The sequence below is a fragment of the Meles meles genome, chromosome 10, assembly GCF_922984935.1.
Source record: "Meles meles chromosome 10, mMelMel3.1 paternal haplotype, whole genome shotgun sequence".
NCBI classification, from domain to species: Eukaryota; Metazoa; Chordata; class Mammalia; order Carnivora; family Mustelidae; genus Meles; species Meles meles.
In genome coordinates, this window is record NC_060075.1 from 46,923,209 (window position 1) to 46,943,724 (window position 20,516).

At 40.1% G+C, this 20,516-nt stretch overlaps 1 non-coding gene across 1 annotated transcript; it reads right to left on the reverse strand.

The window, feature by feature from the left end:
• Positions 1-3,384: 3,384 nt before the first annotated feature.
• LOC123952426 lies at positions 3,385-3,453 on the reverse strand. The gene has a single exon (XR_006820662.1). It is a non-coding gene; the product is annotated as a small nucleolar RNA SNORD2 (small nucleolar RNA).
• Between the last annotated feature and the right edge of the window lie 17,063 nt (positions 3,454-20,516).

The following is a 20,516-nucleotide window of genomic DNA, read 5'->3' on the forward strand; positions in this document are numbered from 1 at the left end:
TGAAGCAGGGCTTGGCCAGGGTGAGGCGCAGAGTGATGGGTGTGTGAGGCTAGGAGGACGGTGCTGGCACACTGCCAACTTCCAAGGTGAACACTGGACTTTGTGAAACAATCATCTCTTCAGAAGGAAGGGAACCAAAAACAGAGTAGTAGGATGTATTGCTTCTAAATGTGGAAATGTTTTTCAGGACAATTTTTGCCCCTTTTGATTCCTTGTGTTTCTGAAAGACAAAAAGAAAGGTATTAAGTAAGCAGCACTTATTGTCTCCCCCTCACTGTCCTTCCTCAGCAGGAAGACTCCAGGGCCTACCATCATTGAACATCACTGAAGGCAAGAGGTCAAGGTTACCAAAAGTTTACTGGAATTGTGGCAGACTCCTTTCTATGGGTCTCACAATATGTCAGACCCTGTTCTAATCACTTATATATACTCCTCCCGCCCCCCTCACAGTAACCCTATGAAGTCAAGGAAACTGAGCTACGGAGAGATGAGAGTAACTCGCCCAGAGATCACAGAGTGAGATAGCAGGCCTTCCAACACAGGCCGTCTAGTCCAGTTGGCGTGTTCACCCACATACACCAAGCTGCGCTTACTGAGGACCCAGTAAAGAGTAATCCAGAGAGGAGCAGAGGTAAGAGGCTCCAGAGGGAGAGATGAGGAGACAGTGATCCATTAAACCTCAGGTACAACGGGCCCCCTTCTTTTGGACCGTAAGCTAAAACATCATCACTACAGTGGCTTAAACAAATGACTGACTCATTAATTTAAATGCCAATTCTACTCAACTAAATTTATCAAGTATCAGTAAATATTTCATTTTTATAAACAGGCCTGAAATGTAACTGTGAAACAAATTCAATATAACTATTATTCTAACGGACAGTGGTATCAGAACTTGATTCAGGTTACGAAAACAGCCTCATCGTGGATTAGATCGTCACATAAGTGACTAGAGGGTGTTACAGATGTGCGAATGATTTGCCCAACTTGTGCACTACAACTATGATATGTACGGTAGATTCTTAGTGCAAATGCTCCCCAATAAACCACATTGCCCTCTACCTATGTGACTTGCAGCAGGATACACCGGCAAACACATGCAAGTAGGAGCCTGAAAGGGGCTTGCAGATCAGAGCTTGTCCTCCCTTGCTGCTAGGAAGCCTTCCATTGCCACGTGAATGATCTCAGGCAAAGCTGCCAGAAACACGTGGGCCAGCCAGCCGCCAGCCAGCACTTACCTCCAGACATGCACAACTAAGGCAATGCCCCCAGCTGCCCCAGCTGCTGGCTGGAGCCCCGTGAACAAGTCTAGGCAACAGCCTTCATTTCTGAATCTCAGGACAGGGAGTTGAATAAGGCTGTGCTTTTAAGCTACTAAATGTTGGGGTGGTTTATTACTCAGTGAAGGATAATTGAAACAATACATAAAACTTAAGGAAGGCGAACTGCTGTGCTTAAATGACCCCCAAATGCACATGGCTTAAATACAACAGAAGTTTACCATCCTACAAACAGTTCAAGGAGGTTTCAGATGGGTGGGAAGGGAGCCTTGCTGAACACAGTCACTCAGTGACCCAGGCTGTCAGTTTTTGCCATCTTCGATGTGTGGCTGCCAAAGTCACCTAGGCACCATAAACCAGAGAGCAGACACAGAGAGAGCACGGAGGGCAGCACATGGGAAGCTTTATGGACCCATTCAAGAAACAGGGGACATCTCTTCTATTCACATTTCGAAGGTAGAACCCAATCACATGGCCAACTCTAACTGCAATGAAGGAGTCTAGTTCTGTGAAGGTGAGGGAACAGCCTGATGAACTCATAGTTTGATGCTACAGACGTATATTAGCTTTTTAGACACGAGAACACAGGGGACCTAATCCATGTAAATCTTCATTTCTTAATCTACAACACAGGGAAATAATTGTTTTTGCTAGGTTGTTGTAAGGATTAAATGTAAAGTACTCAATAAGAGTATCTGGTACATGATAGACATTCAATAAATGGTAGCTATTAGCTTTATTACTGTTACTAAGTTGAATGGTGTGAGAAATCAGAGTATGAAGAAAAGGAGTTACAGTAAGCCATCCAGAGAGCAGTACCATTAGTCATGACATGTCCAAGTGCAATCATGAGAGTCTAACTCAAACCAGTGTCATCCAAAAAAGGAGGGGATTTATTAGGACAGAAAGACAGGGTCTAGCTCTTCATGTCAAAGGAAGACCTGCCAAACTAGAACCTTCTCCAAGACTCCAGACGTTGGAACTCTTTTCCCTTCTCATGTATATGACACATACATAGATCTTTGCTTCATTCTTTCCAATGCCATACCCACTGCATGTTTCAACAGGCTCCAGAATTTTTCTGATTTTCAAATATATGATAATACTGTTGTAGTTGTATTTTTGATAATACTGTTGTAGTTGTATTTTTCAAGAGTGTCTGTTGGCCATGAGTTGGTAACCACAGAAGTTAGGAGATGGGGACATGGGAGCTCACTACACTGTTCTCTCTACTTTTGTATACATTTGAAAATCTCCACTAAACAAACAAAAGAAAACAAAAGCCCAAGACTGATTTCATCTTGTCTTAGAGATTCAGGAAGAAGAAGGGATGCACTTGATGGCCCATCTCACATCACATTTGAAACAGTGATTTTCTGCTTTGGTGCAAACTGTGTGCTACAAGGGAAATGCTGCCACCATGAGCAGCACGATCATCTGTTTGGCTATGGTTTCTCTGGATTTTGAGAGAAATGGCTAAAGTGATCTACTGACAACAGGATTTGACAGGGTCAGATGAATTCAACTGCGACCTTGTCTTGACCTGACTGCTAGAACACATTCCCCACTTTCCTCACATCTTATCACCTTAAGAAAGGTAGAGCTGGGGCGTCTGGGTGGCTCAGTGGGTTAAGCCTCTGCCTTTGGCTCAGGTCATGGTCTCAGGGTCCTGGGATGGAGTCCCGCATCAGGCTCTCTGCTCAGCAGGGAGCCTGCTTCCTCCCCTCTCTCTCTCTCTGCCTACTTGTAATCTGGCTGTCAAATAAATAAAATCTTAAAAAAATTTTTTAAAAATTGAAAGAAAAGAAATATAGAGCTATCTTGGCAGCACTTTCCTTAAACACCTTCATATTTAATAGTCTCAGGAGAGAACAGAGCAGAGAAAAAATACAAGAATTACAAAAACTACACATCTACTTTCTAGTGATGAGAACAACAAACTCAGGGTAGTCAAGTATGTATTAAGGGTATCTAATCAGAACAGCCAATACGTAGTGATCCTCTAGTCAGCAGCAGAAAATTAAAAAAAAAAAAAAAAAAGAGGTTGAGAACAGCTAGCTACTACTCTTTCTAATAAGATATTTTCCCCCCCCCCCAAGTAGCCAAGTGATCAGGAATGAGTATTCTCTTCGTTTTGGGCCAGTCCCAAAAGATAACTGCCATCATTTCACTACAGGATGTATTTTCTGATGGGGAAAAAAAAAATCAATTTCTCTGTCTTACACTCTTCGTAATCATGTTCTACAAACTGGTTTATCTCATCTATTACACTCACCACATAAAAGATAAGGGCTGAGGGGAAAGATGCTGATAATCTTAGAAAAAATTCTAAGGATATAGGAAGCCTCTGTCCAAAAAGAAAGAGCATACTGGAATATAAAAGTTCTACAATTAAAATCTTTGCTAATCAGTCTTGATATTCAAATCATTTTGTATCCAGTCAGATTTCTTTATTTTCACAAAGGTGGCATACTGTCCTTTCCAAAGATAAGTATCACAACATATTCCATCTCAATTTTTTTTTTTTTAACTATGTAATGTTAACATTCCTTCTACTGGGTGGTAGAGTCTATGTCTTCTCCCTATAAACCTGGGAAAAACTTGTGTCCCCCTAAATCAATAGGGTACAATGGAAGTGACTCTATGTGACTTCGAGACAAACTCACAAGGAAGTCATGCACTTCTGCCTTGCCCTCTTGGGGCAACTGTTCTTGGAATTAACTACTGCACTATGAGGAAGTCATGTAGCTATAGGGACACGTCACGTGTAGGTGTGCCGGCAAATGTCCCCCACTGAGGCCCCAACCAACCCCTAACATCGGCCACTAAGTGTGAGACATTGAGCCTTCAGCTGATTCTGGCCCTGACCCACTGAGAGACTGCCCGCTCTAGCTGATCATGCATGGGGCAGAGCTGAGCTATCCCTGTAATCCCAGCCCAAATCGCAAACCTGGAATAAAATAAATGACTGTTGTTATCCTAAGCCACTAAGTTAGAGGTGATTTCAAAAGTAACTGAAAGAATAAATATTACATTATTAAATTAGTAAAACTTTTGTCTTTTGTATATGGCAGAATAAATTGTTGAATGAGTATGAATAAGTGGAGTATTTTGAAGCAGTCAGGAGGGATGAATCAGATTTACAGGTAGCCACATAAATAGAGCTCAAAAAATATAGTGAAAAAATGAATAATCCAAATAATATGTATACAACAAACATTTACATACATTTTAAAAATATACTCAAAGCAATCATATATATTTTTCAGAGATTCATAAAATCTAATTAATATATAGAGAGAAGGTAAATCAGAAGGACATATATTAAATACACTAGGGTGTATGTGTATGGCAATGGGAATGGGGACAAAGGAAGAAAATAATTTAAAAGAAACCACCACGGGGGCGCCTGGGTGGCTCAGTGGGTTAAAGCCTCTGCCTTCGGCTCAGGTCATGATCGAGTCCCACATCGGGCTTTCTGCTCCATGGGGAGTCTGCTTCCCTCTCTCTCTGCCTGCCTCTCTGTCTACTTGAGATCTCTCTGTCAAATAAATAAAATCTTAAAAAAAAAAAAAAAAGTCACCACGAAAAACCCAAAACAGTGAATGTTGCTGTGTAATTATAAAACTTAACTGACATTTCTTCTGAAGACACAGCTAAAATCTACTTTCCAGCCTCTTGTGCATTTAAGTGTGGGCACATGATTGCATTTTAACCAAGAGAATGTAGGCAGAAGTGATATATGCTATTTCCAGGCCCTTAGAAAGGGCAAAATGGCCTTGACAACTTAACAGAAAGGCTGTAATATTCCCACTGGAATATAAACAATGATCACAACATGTCAATGACAAGGCAACTCTGTGAACGCAAGTGACTGACACAGAGCACAGCCACTGTGAGAGCAAGTCTGAAGCAAGAAACTGAAAAAACACAGCAACTATAAATAATTACACACCTCCGCTCTTCTAACATTTTGTTTTTTGGCAATGATGACTCCAGCTCGGCTTTAAATATTCTGCCTTCTTAGGGGCGCCTGGGTGGCTCAGTGGTTTAAGCCGCTGCCTTCGGCTCAGGTCATGATCTCAGGGTCCTGGGATCGAGCCCCGCATCGGGCTCTCTGCTTGGCAGGGAGCCTGCTTCCCTCTCACTCTCTCTGCCTGCCTCTCTGCCTACTTGTGATCCCTCTCTGTCAAATAAATAAATAAAATCTTTAAAAAAAAAAAATATTCTGCCTTCTTAGATAAAATCACCAAGTTCACAGTCAAGTAGCCCCAACAGGATTCAATCTCTATGGGTCTCCACTTCCATTAACCCTTCCTGAATCACCCTGGACAAGTTCAAACCTACAAGCTTGTCCAATTCCCTTACAAGGACACCCCTGGGTTCCTCAGCTAGCTCAAGAAACCTCACTTCCTTTGACCTCGGTTGTGTGCCGGGTGGTCTCTGGCTGGTGAGCTTTCATCAAAGTGGAGGCTCTGGAGATCTGGTTTCGACACTTCCCCGCCCAAACTGGGGCCCCCTGACCTGGAAATGGCGTACACACCTCAAATTCTTTGAATCTCCATATTCTTAATTCTGCCTTTTCTGAGACAACAGCAGCTGAGTACAAGCTCCAAATAATCTATTAACCCCTTCAGTGTTCCTGAAACCTTCCCTTCCCAGTGTTTCCTGGGACTTTTGAATTCTGATCAGTTTGTACTGTTCTTCGGTGAAATTTTGCTTCTAAGCATTTAACTCAGCATTCCTATTATCTGTCTGGTTGTCCACAGTCTTAACTGTCACTGTCTGTAAGAGAAAAGCCTATAGGGAGGGACACAGACCAGATAAACTCAGTGAGGCTGGTCCTGATGGCTGATGAGTTCAGGACATCTCATCTCATCAGCCCTGCATCTTTGGAAGAGACTTTGCCTTGGGTCATTGTTAGTTTGCTAGGGTTGTCACAACAAATTCAACAAACTAGGTGGCTTAAAACTATAGATACTGGGGTGCCTGGGTGGCTTAGTCAGTGTCTGCCTTCAGCTCAAGTCACCATTCCAGGGTCCTAGGATCGAATCCCACATGCAGAGCAGGGAGTCTGCTTTTCCTTTTGCCTCTCTGTCTCTCATGGATAAACAAATAAAATCTATTTTTTAAAGATTTATTTATTATTCGACAGAAAGACACAGCAAGAGAGGGAACGCAAGCAGGAGGAGTGGGAAAGGGAGAAGCAGGCTTCTCTGCTGAGTGGGGAGCCTAATGCAGGGCTAGATCCTAGGACTCTGGAATCATTACCTGAGTTGAAGGCAGACACTTAACAACTGAGCCACCCAGGCACCCCTAAATAAATAAAATCTTAAAAAAAAAACACCCAAAAGATACCGATTCTCTTATAATTCTGAAGATGAAAAGTCCAAAATAAAGGTGGCAGCAGGGCCATGCCCACTTTAAGGCTGCAGGGAAAAATCTTTGCTAGCTTCTGGTGGTCAGTGTAATCTGTGGCCCTCTTGGCTTATACCAGTAGTGCTCCAATCTCTGCTGCTGTCATTACATGGCCCACTTCCCTCCTTGTGTGTCCCTGCATCCCTAAACCTCCTTCTTCCGATAAAGACATCAGTCATTGGACTTAGCGTCCACCGTGATCCAGTAGGACCTCATCTTAACTTGACCCTATTTCCAAATAATGTCTCATTCCCAGGTAGCTGGGGTTGAGACTTCAACGTGACATTCTGGAAAAAACAATTCAACCCACAACAATCACCTTTCAAGATATTTTAAGAATTACTCTTTTTTTTTTTTTAATTTATTTATTTATTTGACAGAGAGAGATCACAAGTAGATGGAGAGGCAGGCAGAGAGAGAGAGAGAGAGAGAGAGAAGCAGCCTCCCCGCTGAGCAAGAGAGCCCGATGCGGGACTCGATCCCAGGACCCCGAGATCATGACCTGAGCCGAAGGCAGCGGCTTAACCCACTGAGATACCCAGGCGCCCCAGAATTTCTCTTTTTAGTTAAAAAAAAAACAAAAACAGAGCTTAAAGAAAGCTCTGTTTTGTTTTTACATGAGTTCTCCGATGGCAAGAGCTGGTCCTTGGCCAGATGCTGGAGACACGTAGTTGCACAAGCACATAATCAGTGCAGTAATGCTCATGAGGTCTTTGTAGTCGAGGTCTGCATTCAACTTCAGATCAAATACCTTTTTCTTCACGATATCCTGTTATATTGGTAAATCATGGATACAACTTTCCAAGTTGCCCAACTGCATCAAGGATAATCAGGTATTGCAGTGGTCACTTGGGGGAAATCTGACATGAGCCCATTGTTCACTTGGCATCTTGGCACAAAGAGGAAACAAAATCCCAACTATAAAATGGTATGCCTCTAGATTCTATCTGAAATGGTAATGGTAAACTGTGATAAGTTACTTATGCAAATGTAACCACTATCAAAATTATACAAAGAAACAGACTTAAAATACTAGAAATAAATCTAAATGAAATACTAAAAAATGTTCAGGTGACCCACAGAAGACAGCAAAGATCAAAGAGGAACAGAGGAAAGAAACAGAAAAATAAAATACTTAAATCTTAACATACCAATAATTACATTAAATGTAAACAGTTTACATACATGAATTAAAAGAGATGGACACAATGGATAAAAAAGCATTTTAGTACCTATAAGGAAGAGAACTGCCAACATCAGGAATGAGAAAGGAGGTAACAGCAGACATTACAGACTCAGTGGACAGTAAAAGGATAATAAGAGAATATTACAAACAACTCCAAACACATAAATTCAACAACTTAGATGAAACTGACCAATTCCTCAAAAGCTACAAACTATCAAAACTTACCCCAAAGGAAAGATAACTTGAATAGTCTTACAACTACTAAAGAAATTGAATCAACAGTTTAGAACCTTTTGTTAAGATATCTCTAGGCTAAATGATTTTAGTCCTGAATTATACCAAACATCAAAAGAGTAAGTAACAGCAATTTTACCCAATTTCTTCCAGGAAACAGAATAGAAGGAAACACTTATAATTAAGTTTTTGAAGGGTCACAAGATAGAAGATTCACATATGAAAATCAATTGTATTTCTGTATACCAGCAACAAACATATCAAAACTGAAATTAAGACCCACAAAACCACTTGTAATTGCTCCCCCTAAAAGAGAAATACTTCAGTCTAAATCTTTTTTTCTTTTAAATTCAGTTAGCCAACATACAGTACATCATTAGTTTTTGGCATAGTGTTCAATGATTCATTAGCTGCATTTAACACCTGGTGTGCATCATTATCATGTGCCCTCCTTAATGCCCATCACCCAGTTACCCCATCTCCCCACCTCTTCCCACAACCCTCAGTTTGTTTCCCGGAGCCAAGAGTCTCTCACGGTCTGGCTCCCTCTCTGGTATCCAAGATCTATAAGGAACTTACCAAACTCAACACTCAAAAAACAAATAATCCAGTCAAGAAATGGGCAGAAAACATGAACAGACACATTTCTCCAAAGAAGACATACAAATGGCCAACAGAAATATGGAAAAAATGCTCCACGTCACTTGCCATCAGGGCAGTACAAATCAAAACCACAATGAGATACCACCTTACACCAGTTAGAATGGCTAAAATTAACAAGACAGGAAACTTCAGTCTAAATCTAATAAAATGTGTACAGATTTATATGGAGAAAGCTGCAAAACTGATTAAAACATTTTTAGAAGACCTTAATAAAGAAACTTACTATGTTTAAGTTTTGAAATTCAACAAACTAAAGACACCACCTATCCCCAAACAGAATTATAGGCTTACTTCAACTTTATGAAATCTCAGGGCTTTTGTTTTTGTTCTGGCAGTTCTAGAGAAACTGTTTCTCAATACAAAAACAGACAGAAAGTAAAAAAAGGAAAGAAGGAAAAGTTGGTAGAGTCACACTACTGAATTTTCCAACAGTTACTATATAGCTACAATAATCAAGGCAGTGTGCTCATGTGGATTACACAGATCAATAGAAAAAAGTGCCAGAAATAACCTACCCAATATAGCCAACTGATGTGGACAAAAGGGCAAAAGCAAGTCGAAGGAGAAAGGATGCTTTTTTCCTAACAAATGCTGTTAACTGTACATTCCTAGATAGAATAGGAAACCTGACTTAGACCCACACCTGATAGAAAACTTAACCCCAAATGGACCATAAGCCTACATGTAAAAGTGAAACAACGAATCTTTTAGAAAACAACACAGAAGAAAATCTTATGAGTTAAGTGGAGTTCTTAGACATCAAAATCATGACCCATAAAAGAAAAATACCAATAAACTGGACTTTATCAAAACCAGATTCTTTTGCTCTGAGCAAGACCCTGTTAAGAGAAAGATAGAGACATGGAGAAATATTTGCAATTCACAATTCTGACATGAGATCTATATTTAGAATATATAAAGAACCCTCTAAGTGCAACAGTAAGAAAATAAAGAATTCAATTAGAAAATGAGCAAAAGACTTAGGCACTTCACCGAAGAGGATATTTAAGTGGTAAATGGTATTTAATGGTATATAAGCACATGTAAAGATATCCAACATCATTACACACTACAAAAATGCAAATTAAAGGCATAATGATACACCACTATACAAAAAAAAATTCCACAGTACCAACTGCTAGTGAGGATACAGAGCAACTAGATCTCCCATACATAGTTGGTAGGAATATCAAGTGGTACAGCTACTCTGGAAAAGCGTGTGGCAGTTTCCTATTAAGTTAAACATATGGACTTACCATGAGGCTTGGCAATCATACTTCTGAGTATTTATCCTAGAGAAATGAAAACACACATCCACATAAAAATCTGTATATGAATGTTTATAGCAACTTTATTTGCAATAGCTGAAAACTGGAAACAATAAAAATGGAAAAATGGAAACTATAAAAAGTGAATGGGTGGGGTGCCTGGTGGCTCAGTGGGTTAAGCTTCTGCCTTCTGCTCGGGTCATGATCTCAGGGTCCTGGGATCAAGCACTGCATTGGGCTGCTCTGCAGGGATCCTGCTTCCCTCTCTCTCTCTCTGCCTGCCTCTCTGCTTACTTGTGATCTCTGTCAAATAAATAAATAAAATCTTAAAAAAAAAGTGAATGAATAACCTGCAGTACATCCATATAATGGAATACTACTCAGCAATAAAAAGTAACATGATACATGCCACACACTACTGATACATGAAGGGATCTCAAGGTCATTATGCTGTTAAAAAAAAAGAGCCAACTTCAAAAGGTTATATAGTGTGTAATTCCACCCATGTAACATTCTTGAAATGTCAAAATTATGTCAAAATTAGTACAGATGAAGAACAGATCAATGGTTGGGGCACCTGGGTGGCTCAGTGGGTTAAAGCCTCTGCCTTCAGCTCAGGTCATGATCTCAGGGTCCTGGGATCGAGCCCCGCATCGGGCTCTCTGCTCAGCAGGGAGCCTGCTTCCTCCCTTCTCTCTCTCTGCCTCTCTCTCTACCTGTCTCTTTGCCTGCTTGTGATCTCTGTCTGTCAAATAAATAAATAAAATCTTAAAAAAAAAAAGAACAGATCAATGGTTACCAGTGGTTACCAATATAGAGAAGGTATGATTATAAAAAGGTTAAAATCAGAGAGTTTCTTTGCAGTGATGAACAATTCTGTATCCCGATTGTTGTAGTAGTTATAAGAGTCTATACATGAGAGGAGGGAGTGCCTGGCTGGCTCTGTTGTTGGAGCATAGGACTCTTGATGTCAGAGTCATGGGTCTGAGCTCTGTGTTGGGTGTAGAAATTACCTGAGGGGCGCCTGGGTGGCTCAGTGGATTAAGCTGCTGCCTTCGGCTCAGGTCATGATCTCAGGGTCCTGGGATAGAGCCCCGCATCGGGTTCTCTGCTCCGCGGGGAGCCTGCTTCCTCCTCTCTCTCTGCCTGCCTCTCTGCCTACTTGTGATCTCTCTCTCTGTCAAATAAATAAATTAAAAAAAAATTACTTGAAAATAAAAATCTCGAAAATAATCTATATATATATGATAAAATTTCATAAAACTGCAAAAGTTCACTGTGAAATCTCTATACTTGTGGATACTTATCAATTATTTTAACACAAAGTTTTTTTTTTCCCCTAAAGATTTTATTTGCTTGAGAGTGAGACAGCACACAAGCAGTAGGGGGCAGAGGCAGAAGGAGAGGGAGAGGGAGAGGGAGAAGCAGACTGCCCACTGAGCAGGGAGTCCAACGCAGGGCTTGATCCCAGAACTCGGAGATCATGACCTGAACCAAAAGCTGTCAAAGTTTCTTACTTTTGGGAAAAAAAAAAAAAAGGAATTTCTTAAAATCGTCGTTATTTATTGCTGCTGTTTACATTTTCAACTTGTAAAAATGTCCTGCATTTAAACTGGTGCGGCCACCCTGTCAAACAGTACGGATGTTCCTCAGAAAGTTAAAAATAAGGGCCACTGGGTGGCTCAGTTGGATGAGTGTCTGTCTCTTGGTTCCAGCTCAGGTCGTGGTCTTGGGGTCCCAAGAGTGAGCCCTATATTCAGGGGATCTGCTTGAGATTTTCTCTCTGCCTCTTTCCTAGCTTACTCTTTCTCCCTCCAATAAATCGTTTAAAAAAAAAAAAGTTACAAATAGAACTACCCTATAATCCAGCAATTGCACTACTAGGTATTTACACAAGGGATTAGAAAAAAAAAATACAGGGGCACCTGGGTGGCTCAGTGGGTTAAGCATCTGCCTTCGGCTCAAGTCATGATCTCAGGGTCCTGGGATCGAGCCCTGCATCAGGCTTTCTGCTTGGCGGGGAGCCTGCTTTCGACCTCTCTCTCTGCGTGCCTCTCTGGGGCGCCTGGGTGGCTCAGTGGGTTAAAACCAGTAAAATCTTAAAAAAAAAAAAAAAAAAAGATTCAAAGGGGTACCTGCATCCTGATGTTTACAGCAGCATTATCTGCAACAGTCACACTATGAAAACAGCCCAAGTGTCCCTCACCTGATGTGTAAATTAGATGTGGAGTACTGTGCGCAGTATGAGGAGTACTGCCATCTGCAACGATGTGGATAGAACTAGAGTATTATGCTAAGTGAAATGTCAGAGAATGACAAATACTATGTGATTTCATTTATTTGTGGAATTTAAGAAACAAAAGGACACAGGTGGCGGGATTGGGTGGGGGGGTGACAAACCAAGAAGAAAGACTCTCCATTGCAGAAACAAACTGATGGCTGCCAGACGGGTGGGGGATGGGGGATGGGCTAGTTGGGTGACAGGCAGAAAACAGGGCACTTGTGTTGAGCATTGGGTGTTGAATGTAAGTGATGAATCGCTAAATTCTACACCTGAAACCAGTTATTACACTGTATGTTAGCTAGTGGGAATTCATTTTTTAAAGAGATTTATTTTCGAGAGATCACGTGTGTGAGGTGAGCGAGGTGAGCACACTACCAGTGTGTTTTTTAGAACTACATGTCCTGGGGCACCAGGGTGGCTCAGTCACCAATTCTTGACTTTGGCTTAGGTCATGATCTCCGGGTCCTGGGATCAAGCCCCACACATTGGGCTCTACACTCAGTACGGTGTCTGCTTGTTTTTCTTCCTCTGTTCCTCCCCCACTTCTCTAAAATAAATAAATGAAATCTTAAAATAAATAAATGTTCTTTGGATATCCTGGAACTGCTGCTGCAAGGTAACCTGTAATTTGCTTCTTTATCTTATAGAAGGGTTGATAATAGAATGAACTGAATTGTTTAGTACTTTAAATTTTAACTCACTTGAAACTATCTCGAGAGTTCCTTTTAGTTTTCTAAATACAGGCTTAAAGAACAAAACCTAAAAAATCCTAAGAGAAATTTTAAATAGTGATGTAACAGTGCCCAGGTGGCTCAGTTGGTTAGGTGTCCTCAGCTCAGGTCATGATCCCAGGGTGACTCCCTGCTCATTGGGGAGCCTGCTTCTCCCTCTCTCTCTGCCTGCTGCTCCCCCTGCTCGTGCTCCCTCACTCTGTCAAATAAATAAAATCTTAAAAAAAAAAAAAGTGATATTATTATCAGAGAAAAATTACCTTTGAATCCTGATGAAATAGGTCTTTCCAGATCTTGAGCTCTTCAATCTCAAAAATCCTCAAGAAGCAGATAATCTTCAGATGAACTCTGCTAACTTAAGACCCTCAGACCCAAGCAATGACAACACGAAGCAGACAACTTCCACCCAGCATGGCTGAACAAGATGAATTTTCTGGTATCTCAGGGTTTTTTTTTTTTTTTGACTTTACTGCAAATTATACTTACTACTGTACTTTGGTGCCCTCTAGCAATCGCCTAATGGTTTCACAGAATGCTTTTATATATTCTCACTGTTAGAGTACTCTCCTTATCCCATCTTCCTTATGACGTAAGAAAAGGCAAAATTTGGGGCACCTGGGTGGCTCAGCGGGTTAAAGCCTCTGCCTTCGGCTCAGGTCATGATCCCAGGGTCCTGGGATCGAGCCCCGCATCGGGCTCTCTGCTTGGCTGGGAGCCTGCTTACTCCTCTCTCTCTCTCTGCCTGCCTCTCTGCCTACTTGTAATCTCTATCTGTCAAAAAAATAAATCTTTAAAAAAAAAAAAAAAAAAAAAAAGAAAAGGCAAAATTTGTGTTTTTCTCTGTCCATAGCTACTGCTCTAAATCTAATGGACTGCCAGATTATTTTCATTCCCTGACCTGAACCCACTGATGAAAAAATGAAGTTGTTACTTTTTATAAACCTCAGGTCCCTTCTGGTATTTTAATTTTTCTCGTATTAACCCCAACCTCCAGCCTTTTAAAAACAGGAACCATGGAGTGCCTGGGCGGCTGAGTACCAACTGGGTGGCTCAGTCATTGAGCCTGCCTTCAGCTCTGGTCATGATCCCAGGGTCCTGGGATCAAGACCTCCATTGGGCTCCCCACTCAGCAGGGAGCCTGCAAATACAAAAATTAAAAAATACATACATACAGGAACCTAATCTCAAGTCAACAAAATGCTTCTGCTGAAATTACTGTAGTACAGACATTCTAAGCTCATTAGAAGTGGGAACAAATCCTGACACTATCTTTGTGGCAACAGTCAGTGTGTTCTCCCCAGAGACTTTCCAGCTTGATTTGGAAAAACTGTTTTTACCCAGGGAATCTGGGTGCCTTAGGGGACAAGCAGTTGTCCCTATTGTGATAAATTTATCTAACTTGGTAAATTTTATACTCCCAACTACGATATACCCTCAATCTTTAAGCCAATTTTGTTTTCACCATTCCTTTCAAACAACATATCACAATTTGTTGGAAACAGCTAAAGCAGGGCATAGAGGAAAATTTATAGCCTTTTATACAGTCTTTCAGAAAATAAAAGAGGAAGGACCACTTCCCAACCCTTTTTTCTTTTTTTAAGATTTTATTTATTTATTTGACAGAGATCACAAGTAGGCAGAGAGACAGGCAGAGAGAGAGAGAGAGAGGGGGAAGCAGGCTCCCTGCTGAGCAGAGAGCCCAATGTAGGGCTCGATCCCAGGGTCCTGGTACCATGACCTGAACTGAAGGCAGAGGCTTTAACCCACTGAGCCACCAGGCACCCCCCACTTCCCAACTCTTAATGAGCTCTCCACTACTTGAAACCAAAACTAAAGATACTGCAAGAAAACTACAGACCAATATCCTTCATGAATTTGGATGCAAATAAATCCTTAGCTAAACACTAGTGAATTAAATCCAGAAATATATAAAAAGTGTGGTTTTAACATTCAAAAATCAATGAAATTCATTACATAAATAGATTTAAAAAAGAAAACCCATATAATCATTTCAATAGATAAAAAGCATTTGACAGGGGCTCAGTGGGTTAAGCCGCTGCCTTCGGCTCAGGTCATGATCTCAGGGTCCTGGGATCGAGTCCCGCATCGGGTTCTCTGCTCAGCAGGGAGCCTGCTTCCCCCCTCTCTCTCTCTCTGCCTGCCTCTCTGTCTACTTGTGATCTCTCTCTGTCAAATAAAAAAAAAAAAAATCTTAAAAAAAAAAAAAAGCATTTGACAAAATTCAATATACATTCATGATAAATCCTCTTGGGAAACTGAAACAGAAGGCAACTTCCCCATTATCATAAAGGGTATCTACAAAAACCCTATAGCAAACATAAACTTAATAGTGATAGGCTGAATACTTTTCCTTTAAGTTCAAGAACAAGCAAGGTTCTCAGCTTTTAGGGCTCCCATTCAAATAATACTGGAGATCCTGTCCAAAGTAGTAAGAAAAAAGCAAAGAAGGGAGGAGGAAGGGAGAGAAGAGCAAACAATAAAAAAATCAGAAGTAAGTAAGTAAGTCGGAAGTAAGACACACAGGTTAGTGGCTCAGTGGTTTAGGCCGCTGCCTTCGGCTCAGGTCATGATCTCGGGGTCCTGGGATCGAGTCCCGCATCGGGCTCTCTGCTCGGCGGGGAGCCTGCTTCCCTCTCATTCTCTCTGCCTGCCTCTCTGCCTACTTCTATCTCTCTCTGTCAAATAAATAAATAAAATCTTAAAAAAAAAAAAAAGAAAGAAAGAAATTATTTTCTATTTTTGGACAGTATATGTATACAGAAAGTGACAAAGAATATACAAAAAAGCTAGTAGAGTTTAAGATCACAAGATACAGAGTCAATGTACAAAAATTGTTTTTACGTAACAGTAGTAAACAACTGGAAATTAAACGTTAAGACAGTGTCATTTTTGATAACATTAAAAAATATGAAATACTTAGGTATAAGTCTTTCAAAATATATGCAAGATCTATATGCTGAAAACTATAAATTACTGAAGACATCTTAATAAATTGAAGATACTGTGTTTAGTTGCTAGAAAAGTCAATACTATTAAATATGTTAACAAATGATGTACAGATTCAATGCAATCCCAAAGAAAACAGCAGGAAGACTTTTTGTGTAACTGACAGGATGATTCTAAAATTTGTATGAAATAGCAAAGGAACTAGAAAAACTAAAATGGGGGGGGCCCCACGGGGAGTTGGGAGGCGTTGCACTACCCAACCTCAGGACTTACTACAAAGCAGTAACCAGCGCATAGTGTTAGAGAAGAGCAGAAACAGAAGACAATCCAGAAATAAACCTACCCATGTAGGGATAATGGATTTTGACAAAGTATAAAGATAATTAGAATAAGAATAGTCTTTATAACTGAGCAGAGCTAGAGTAATTGGATATACACAGGCAAAAAAAGAAAAAAAAGGACCTCAACCCATACTTGGCACATTAAAAATTGGAGATGGATTAGACTAAATAACACCTAGATCTTCTAGAACATTGGTCAGCAAACTAAGGCTCATGGGCCAATCTGACCTGTTATCTGTTATTTTAAGTCAAGTTTTACAGCATCACCCATTCATGCACGCATTGTTCACGGCTGCTTTCATGCTACAACAGACTCCGTGGCCTCCAAAGCCTAAAATAATTACTATCTAGCTCTTTATGGGAAAAGTTTGCTCACATCTGTTCTAGAAGAGATAGAAGAAAATCTTTGTTACTCTGAGTTAGCCAAGATTTCTTAGATTCACCAAAACCATGATCTGTAAAAGAAAAAAAAAAAACCCCAGAACTGGACTGCTATCAAAATATAAAATGTCTGCTCTCTGAAAGATATTTAAAAATAAAAAGACAAGCCATAGAACTGGAAGAAAATATTTGCAAGTCAAATTTTTGATAAATGATTTGTGTTTAGAATATAAAAAGAATTCTCAAGACTCAGTAACTAAAAAAACAAAACCCAGTTAAAAAAAAAGTATGAGTTTTAGACAAACCATAAATGACTCTTAATCTCACAAAACAAACTGGGGGTTGCTGGGGGGAGGTGGGATTGGGAGAGGGGAAGCGGGCTATGGACATTGGGGAGGGGAGGCGAACCATAAGAGACTATGGACTCTGAAAAACAACCTGAGGGTTTTGAAGGGTCAGGGGTGGGAGGTTGGGGGAACAGGTGGTGGGTAATGTGGAGGGCACGTTTTGCATGGAGCACTGGGTGTTGTGCAAAAAGAATGAATACTGTTACACTGAAAAAATAAATAAAATGGAAAAAAAAAATAAAAAAAAAGTATGAGTTTCAACACTTCGCTGTTAAAGATAGACAAGAAGATGTGAAAAAATAACCCAACATCATCTGTTATTAGGGGAATAGAAATAAAAAACAATGAGATAAACCATACACCCAGTGTAACAAAAATAAAAAAAGCACAGCAAAATTGTAACCATCACCCCCACCTCCCCTCCCCCATCAATACTGAGTTCCAGTGAGGCTGGGAACCCCCTCTGGAATTTCCATACATTATGGTGGGAATGCAAAATGGTACTGCTGCTTCAAAACCCGGCAGTTTCCAATAAACATGGAATTATCATAAGACCCAGCAATCCCACTCCTAGAAAGGCACCTAAGAGAAATGAAATCTGTTCACACACAAAAACCCATAGGTGAATGTTAAGAGCAGCTTTATTTGTCATCAATAGAAATTGGAAACAACCCAAATCTCCTTCAACTAGTAAATGGATGAACAGAACATGGTACATTGACAATGATTACTGCTCAGCAATTAAAAGCAGCGAAATACTGATACATACAACAGGGACGAAATCTCAAGTGATTCAGCTGAGTTAAAGAAGTGGGCTCAGTATCTACTATACACCGTGTGTGATTTCATTTACAGGCCACTGTTTAAAACACAAAACTACAGGAAGAAAATAGACTAGTAGTTGCCAGAGGCTTGAGCTGGGGGAGGAAGGGGAGCACAGGGCACTTTCTGGGTGGTAATGAACTGATTTCTATCTTGTGTTGATGGGTATGTGAACACACCCATTTACCAAAATTTATACAACGGCACACTAAAAAGTGTGAGTTTTACTTTACGTAAATTACATCTCATAAAACTTTAAAAAATGAAAATTATAGTAAACCAGTCTATGTAATCTCTAATTTCTGTGGATTCTCATTCACATTCAGGTTGTTTGCATAACTCACAATGATCTCTATTGCTTGCTGGTTATTAACCTTGAAACACCATTAAAGGCTTGGGATGAGCCTTTGTCCAGACCGTTGTGCTTCTGTCAAGTTCAGAGTCTGTGAATCTTGGCCCATCCAACCATGCGTACTCCAGAAACTAATCTTTAGGAAAGCAAATCTGCACCAAACTCCCAGGAAAATTGCTTTTTCTTTTTTTTTCCCCCCCTCAGATGCTCCAAGAGCACCAACACAGCCCTCTTTTCCAGGTCACAACTCTTGTAGCTTTGTTGTTCCAGTGTTCCACTTCCCTCCTTGGTTATAGACTTTCATCCAAAAACTGACGGAGTTTCCATTTTTTCGTTTTTTTTTTTTAATTCAACATTTTATTATTTTTAATAGTCAGCCATTACCAGAAACTGAAGTCCAAAAATGCTTTTATTACTTAAGTAACTGATGTAGTATATGATAAAAATTCAAATCTTACAGAGGAGTACAAGAAAAAAGGAAGCCCTTCCAATGCCGCATCCACCCAACTCCTGTCCCACCCAAACCTACTCCTTAGAAGTCCTAACACAACAAATGATCTTATTTGAGTTCTTCTAACAGTCCTCCCCTCCATGCCTCCCATCAATATCCTTAGATCTCTGCTTGTTTCATAAACTCCAATGTAAAAAGGCAATATTCCTTACACTAGATTTGCTTCCTTGTCACATTCAAGTATGTTAGTTTTATTACTTAGCTTACTGAGAGCCAACTATATGCCAGGTACGGATTAATCTGACATTGCAGCACTTACATTCTGGAAGGAGAAAGGGGGACAGTAACAATTTGTCAGATACTTGTTCTAGAAAAAAAAAATAAAGCTGGGTAAGGAAAATAGGGAACGTGGGGATGAGGGCAGATCAGTGAGCTTTGCCTTTATAAACTGCTGGTATACTTAAGGAATTTCTGGAGCCAGGAATCCTATACTCGAATTCGTAATTTCAAGTTCAGCTGCCTACCACTGGTTTGTTGGGGCGGGTGGTGCGAATCATTTAGCCTCAAGTTTTCTCATCCGTGAAGATGAGGATGCAAATCCCTTTCTGATAGGGTTGTTGTGAGGATTAAATGCGAGAGTTGTGCTGAGCACAATGGCTGGTGCTCAGAGAACACTCTAAATATAAGCCATCACTTTTATTAGCATAATATCGTAACACAAAACCTTGAACAAGATCAGAAGGCTGATGTGACTAGCTTAACTAAAATAGATCTATACATCCCAACAGAAGTTAACACATCAAAAAATTACAATGATATACTTTAAAATAGTCACTGACTTAAAAATATTGAGTGGCTATTATGCACCAGAATCAGTTCTAGGTTCTGGGGATATAGCAATGAACAAAACAGAAAAGATCCCTGCTTTCATGGAATCCGCATTCCAGTGGGAGAGATAATAACCAAATATGATGAGGTCAGACAACGCTAAGTGCTATGAAGAAAATTAAACAGGGACGAGGATACAGAACAGTGAGTGTGTTCTTCGTTAGAGTAATCAGAGTACTCTATAAAAACAGGGTAGTCGGAGACAGCCTATCTGAGTAAGTGACATTTATGCAGAGTCAGGATATTAAGAGCATAAATATTATATATAAATACTGGATCTCACCACTCATTCTTATTCCAGCACTGGCATAATGGGATTTTAAAAGCTCAAGTAGGCGATCTTCCAAAAATAAAGCAAAATCTACCTACTCAAGACACTTACTCAAATATATTATGCCAAAGAAAAAGTTCTGTAATTTTTAAAAGAAATTATAATAGATGGATTACACATTTAAATGTACCAAAAATAAATTATATATAGAAATACCAGGAGAGGAATGCCCAGGCAGCTCAGTTAGCTGAGCATCATGATCCCTAGGTCCTGGGATCAAGTTCCGCGTTGGGTTCCTTGCTCAGTGGGGAGCCTGCTTCTCCCTCTGCTTATGTGCTCTGTCCTTCTGTCAAACAAATAAAATCTTAAAAAAAAAAAGAGTACCAGGAGAAAATACAATCAAGTATCTATTAAGATGGGTAAAAATCCTTTTAAGGATTTTTTCTCTTTTCTTTTTCTCTTTTTCTCACAAAAGAGAAAAACAAAGGTAAATATTGATAAATGTGATTATTTTTATAAAAAGGAAAACATGTTGAAAAGAAAAAAGCAAAACAAAAAAAACATAGGAAAAGAACACTATCATAAATAAGACTCAAAGTGAAATGACATACTGAAAAACACTTTTGAACTGT